A 7200-nucleotide genomic window follows, 5' to 3' on the forward strand; every position below is an offset into this window, starting at 1 on the left:
AAAAAAAAAAAGTAATCGTGTGTATCTCGAAGAGCCCAGGAGATAACTCATTATACAGCAATGTGCATTATATCGCATTGTACACAACTGTGAAGTCAAAACTAGGGATAGAACTTCAGACTTACATTTAGTAGTTTTTGCATAAAGAGTAAGTAGATTTGCTAATTAGACTGATAAACTTTGGAATACACACGGTCCCTTTTAAAATTTAGATTTTAATAAATAATTTAACACATTTTAGTAGAATACAATATCTATTTACTTGTACATATCATTAAACATAGTTATTTTAATTTTACCCTTTTTTGCTTTACTAAAAAGCAAATCCCTCTGTTTTCCTGCATTAGGCAGTTTTGCATGGAAGCTCAGCTGTGGAAACACACTTTTTTTTATTTATTTTTTTTATATTACCGACAAGCAAAACAATGTAAACCTAGAGGTGCAATATGGAAACAGGCGTAATAAATAATTAAAATCAGTAAATTGTTTGTCCCAGCCTTGACACTTGCTACCTAAGAGGAGCTGACCCTCAAACGTAAGGAGACTAAACAATCAAAAAAGGAGCGCTGTCTAATGGTTGTGGCCTGGCCTTATTGTGCAGCAATACAACGCCTATATAGAAATACAGTACTTGCAGTCCTGCGCTCCACTGGGGTGGTTACCAAATTCTAGAGCGTACGTAGATGAGGGAATTCCCCAGAATGAATCCTTATAGTGTTCATTTTCACAATCTTTCATACATAGAGATGTGTTGAATAGTGGATATATCACTCTTGGTTCAATATTCCTAAAAAAAAAAAAGGTATAAGAAATAGTATATAGTGAAGTACAGTTTATTATGACATTAAAACATCCATAAAACACAAATAGGAGGCAGCGTACCAGATGTGGTGTGGGTATAGAACAGCAAGCATCCCAAAAATAGCATAACAGGAGGTCTAGACAGTCACCTCCCGGGATAGGTTTGTGCAATCCTCCTAGTTGTTATCCTGTGGTTGCTGTGCCTCAACCTCAACACCTGGCACTCTCACTGCTACTCCTTAATTCACCAACACGTTTCTGGTCGTGTAGAGTCTTTCTCAAGGTGTGTGTGTACCGTTGTCTACTACTTCCTTATATACCCATTAACATATTCCCATTGGTCGTTCTTAAATTCTCTTAGGTAATACAGAGACCCTATACAAATAGGTATTTCCCACTATGTCTCATCTCTTTTAATGGCTATTCAATTTGAGCTATCTTACCTTTGTAACAAGTAGGAACAAGTGTAAAATAGTAAATCGGCGGTTTGCGTTCCATTGGCTGGAATGCAAACTGCTTCCAATGCATCTTCCTGTCCGTCTCTCAAACACCTGTTTGCAGCAACCCAGGTCATTTTCAACAAATTTCCCTCCACAACTGGCTCAATATGTCAATAGCTGACAGCATTCACAATATCTCCCTTGTGAGGAAATCCACAAGAAGCACTCACTCCCTTGTGGTCCCAAAACACTGTCGTCATGACCTTCTTTGCTGATGGAGTTGTTTTGAATTTATTTGAATGTGGAGGCGATGCGTGTTTCCATGTCATGGTTGGTTGCTTAATCTCCAAAGTCACATGACTCGCTCACGTTTCATCGCCTGTAACAATAAGCTGCACAAGAGACAATCCCATCCTATTGGTTTTGTGAACTTCTGTGAGTTGCTTCGGTACCCAGCGTGAATACTTTTTCCTGTACCCAAGTTGCTCATGACAGATGTTGTGCACAGTACCCACTGAGATGTTCAGTTTGTCAGCAATATCCCTAACTCAAATGCATCTGTCCTCCTCCTGAACCAGGCATTTAATGCGACACAACATGTCGTGTGGTGGACGTGCTTGGTCGCCCGGATCGCTGTCCTACCTTTATCAAAGGCAGTGAATCAAACCTGTCCCTGTGACATGTCGAGGTGGACGGTAATAACGTCAAGTTGGTGATGAATTTCATCTGCTGAAGTGCCCATTAGACGCAGAAATCTGATCACACTACGCACCTCAATGTTTGACCATGCTTCCACCATCCCCGCCATCTTACAACTGATGTTGGAACAGTATGACTGATATGATGTGCAGTCCAATGACCATGAGGGGAAGCAGTGGTCTGCCTGCTCTGGCCTGGTGGGAAATTAGAATGAAATAGAGAAGATTACACACCTGAGAGGTCTTGTTCCCTTACTTATTGAACCATCCTCGTTTATCCTGTTGGTCAGCTTGAGCTTTTAATACATTGGTGTGCCAAATTTTCAGTAGCTATATCAGGTGAAATTTTCGAATAATCATGAGGTGGCTATAAACCGTTATATCCATTACACCTTGCTACAATTGACTACCATCTGATGAAACTGCTGCGGTCCCTCTGCTTGCCAGCACCCACTCCCACCTCTGTCTTCTGTGCTGCCGATCTCTGCTAATTGGTCAGCAAAGCAGACTCCCTACCCAGCGCCTGCAGAACTGAGCAGCCACTGGGGAAATAAGTTAACCTCCCCCCTCACGCCCCTGACATACCTGGTTCCTGTATCCGGTCTCAAATTGAACGTCGCAATGTTTCCAATGGTAGTTCTGATGTTTAGTTATTTTAAAAAACATTATTATTTTATTAAACCATTTTAGATAAGTTGAAATTGATGTTCCTCACCTAATTCACCCATAAAAAAAACCCAACAACTTTGGACCGGTTTTTTGGGGAAAAAAAAAAATCGTCAGTTAAGTGGTTAAATTATTTACCCCACCACACCATTATATTAAAGTGTAATGCCCAGCCCCCACCTCATTACATTAAATTATTAACCCTCACCACACATAGTCAAGTCCTCCATCCAAATACATGAAATTACTAACCCACAAAATAATAACAAAATTAATAGCTCAGTCCCCTCCCCAATTACATTAAATAGTTCACCTCCACTACACTAATTAAGTAATAGACCAGCCTCATTACATTAATAGATTCCCTCTCCCTATCCCCTCCACACTTATCTTCTTTCATCCTGTTTGAGCTTTACAGTGAGATCAGAGATTCCTGGCTGTAGCCTCCACAGACATCTGGGGATGGAGTCATCAAAGAGATCTGGGGGTGGAGTCACGCTATGAGGGGAGGAGCAGAAATGTGCTAGCGTCTGGCCTTCTCGATGACTGACGGCTAAGGAAGGTCGGCTGCTGTAATGGATGACTGACTTTTGATGTGCAGCGATTGGCGCTACTGACATTAAACTTTGCAGCTGCCGCCATATTTAAAAATATAAAAATGTCCGGTCCATTGACTGCCCAAAACTCCCAATGAGGGTCCTGCCAGGGGGGCACATGGCTCCCTCAAACATTGAGGTGCCCCTTGGATTCACAGGGAGCCCTCACAACACCTCCCTCTGCAGCAGCCTGGTGCCTGTTCCGACTCTCTGACACTGTAGCCCCTCACAGACCTACTGTCCTCTCTGCATCGCTTCTCCCCAGTCCTGTCAGCCCGGGCATACACCTCATGTATGGTCAGGGATGTTTCTACCCCAATCTGCAGGTGCGCCCCCCCCCCTTGGCCGGTGCCCCTGGCGAGTGCCATCCTGGCCATGGAGTAGATATGCCCCTGTTGATTGCCTAATATTCCAAAGTAGCTGTTTGTTCTGGCTGCCATCAGCAAATTAATCCATCTGCCAGGAGTGGCTGGTACCATCAGACGGGACTGCGGCACTGAACTATATTCCGCCACAGGTCATTGGGATCATTTTCATAATTACTAACATAGTTTTCTCATAATACCCACGAAAGAAGCATCGTTCCTCTTTCCAGCCAGGTCCTGTTGCAGTCTCTGTTTCTGGCATTCTTACATGTGGTGTACAACACTGGACAGGCACTGCGGCTCCCACTACTGAGAATTCAACAGTACATTTAAAAGTGCACTTAACATTTCTAACCAAATTCGGCATTAAACAGAAGGAGACCACTCTAACTTCAAACCATTCTAAAACAAGAACATTTGGACAAAGTATAATCAATAATTGTAAGTTCACAATCTCTTCACTACAAGCAACTGCTGTCTACATAACCTGGACATTCATCACTGGACTCTGGGCCTGATTCAGACCCGCTTGCGACTGCTGAGCGCTCGCAAGCGGGTCGATGTTGGCCCAGTGCGCATGCGCACGACGGACCCGGCTCCGTCGTGCGCATGCGTGAGACCCGGATAGCTACGGGCAAGCCGTCGCTATGGGTCTCGCTACAAAGGGGGCGTGCTGTCGATGGTGAGTGACAGCACGTCCCCTTTGGTGGACATGCCAGGGGCGTGGCTGGCCAGACGGAGGCGTTCCCATGGGAACGCCTACCGTCTGGGGCTGGCCCCACTGACATCACAAGTGATGTCAGTGGGAGTGCTTTCGGCTCTGATAGAGCCAAAAGCACTCCAGGGCTTGCGGCAACGAGACCCTACCACAAGGGTCTCGTCGCAAGCCCGATGGTCTTGACCATCGAGACCATCTTCCTGGCCACTCGCTATAGCTGTGGGTGGTCACCCACAGCTATACGAGGGGCCGGGAGGCCGCTCTAAAAATTCAAAAGGACGGCCCTGATTCAGAGCGAGCGCTCTGTCAGAGCGTCTGGCTCTGAATCAGGGCCTCTGTTTGCCCACAAATACCTCATAGCACACTGTATTCTGTGCCAATTTCAGTTTATTTCTTAGAACTAATATCTTCCTATTTTAGTTCATTGCCTAGCCTGTCATCTGTCTTCTAATACAGTTTACTTTAATATTCCATTTCTTCCCCATTAAATCTCCACTTTTCCTCTGCTCAATAATAAAGTTTGGTAATTGTGCAGGCACCTTTTCCTCCACTGTACTATTACTTGCTTCTCTGCTAATCTTGTGTACTTTCTCTCATTACATACATTCATACTTCACTTTATTTCTACATCTAGTTTTCCTCCCCCCATTCAACTCATCCACACCATTATCACGTGTTCTTCCACTTCCCCCTCTACTCAGTGTCTACCTAATCCTCTGCTCTGCCCCTTACTTCCACTTTTATCATTTCCCCATTGTCTCCTCCACCACCTCCTTTTATCTCCCCTCCTCTGAATGCCTTCCTGGCTATCTTCTCCAATTACTCCACTTTCATTCTCTTCTACCTCTCCTGGGTCCTACTACTCCACTGTTAATCCCTCCTCCCACCTCCATCCACATTGTATTAAACTTCCTCCCTGCCAAACACCTACAGGTTCCCTTCCCAGCACTGGTGCCCGCACAATCTCTCCACTGCATTCATCTCGGTCTCCCAAATTAAACTCAACTTCTCATTCACATCTCTCCCACAAATACTGTCCCTCTATCCTGTGCCCTCTGGAATGCCAGATCAGTCTGTAATAAACTCGTTCCCACCCATGACCTATTCATATCCCAAACCATGCATCTCCTAGCCATTACTGAAACCTGGATTTCACCCTCTGACACCACTTCCCCTGCAGATCTCTTCTCTGGGAGCCTCACCTCTCACAACCCTCGGCCTGAGGGTCGACATGGTGGTGGTGTAGGGGTACTTCTATCCCTTGGTTACTCCCACCAACCCTACCCTGTGAACCATCCCTTACTTTCTCTCAATTTAAGGTTCATGCCATGCGCCTCTTCCAACCAGTACACCTGAGAGCAGCTGTCATTTACCATTCCCCTGGCCCTCCCTACAAATTCCTTGACAACTTTGCTTCCTGGCTCCCTTGCATTCTCTCCTCTGACTTTCCTTCTGTTATCCTAGGTGACTTCAATATTCCAATTGATATCGCCACAGAATCCTCTGCTTCCAAACTCCTTACCCTCACTTCTTCATTTGGTCTGTCCCAGTGGACATCCTCACCCTCCAATGTGAGTGGGCATTCGCTTGACCTGGTCTTCACTCACCGTTGTGATATTTCTGATCACTCCAATTCCCCATTCCCCCTCTCTGACCATCACCTTCTCTCTTTTAACCTGTCCCTCTCTCCTTCCCTTCCTCTACCTCCTAAGGCCACCATCACTAAGCTTAACATTGAGGCTATTGACACCATTTATTTTTCTTCCCAGCTTGACTCACTTCTCTCCCCTATCCTATCTCTCTCCTGCCTTATCCACTTCCCTATACAATGCCTCCTTTACTTCTGCTCTGGACTCTGTTGCTCCGGCAATCACTATTCACCCTCTCAGATCCACATCTCAACCCTGGCATTCCAAATGCAACAGATACCTGCAAAAGTGGTAACGAACCACTGAGCAACAGTGGAGAAGATCTCGATCTAAGGCAGATTTTCTCCATTTCAAATTTATGCTCTCATCCTACAGTGCTGCCCTTTCCCTCTCTAAATAGTCATATTTTAAGGACCTCATCTCCTCTGTCCTCAAATCCCCAGGATCTCTTCACCACCTTCAACTCCCTCCTCTGCCCACACCCTCCTTGCCTCCCCTCCTTGCTCTCTGCCCTTGACTTTGCTACCTACTGTACATCTAAAATTGACTCCATGTCAGGACTTCATATCCCACCAGTCCCCCAGTTCTTCACCTCCTCCTTTCCCAGATCACCCCTCCCCATCCATTTTACAGACTCTCTGACATCCTTCTCCCTTGTATCTGGAGAGAAAGTTATGTCCCTCATCTGGTCCTCCCCCCCTTCCACCTCCCCTCTTGACCCCATCCCTTCACGTCTCCTCCGCTAACTCTCTCCTTCTGCCTGCTCCCATCTTGCCCACCTCCTTAATCTCTCCCTATCATCAGGGACTGTTCAAACATGCCCTTGTCTCCCCTTCTTAAAAACCTACCCTTGATCCTAACACTCTAAAACTACCATCCCATCTCTCTCCTCCCTTTTGCCTCCAAGCTCCTTGAGGGTGTTGTTTACAACTGCCTTACCACCTTTCTTTCCTCCCACTCCCTCCTTGACCCTTTTCAGTCTGGCTTCCGTTCTCTTCACTCCACTGAAACTGCCCTCACAGAAGTTAACAACGACCTCCTTGCTGCTAAATCCCAGGGCCACTACACTCTGCTCTTTCTCCTTGACCTCTCTGCTGCTTTTGACAAGGTGGACCACCCTGTCTTTCTTCAAATCCTTCACTCCCTTGGTCTACGTGATACTTCCCTCTCCTGGCTATCCGCCTACCTCTTTGACTGATCCTTCTCTGTCTCCTCTCATGGCTCCTCTTCCGCCCCCACAGTCTCTTACAGTAGCTGTTCCCCAAGG

This window comes from Taudactylus pleione, unplaced genomic scaffold, assembly GCF_031769625.1.
Source record: "Taudactylus pleione unplaced genomic scaffold, aTauple2 ptg000019l, whole genome shotgun sequence".
NCBI classification, from domain to species: Eukaryota; Metazoa; Chordata; class Amphibia; order Anura; family Myobatrachidae; genus Taudactylus; species Taudactylus pleione.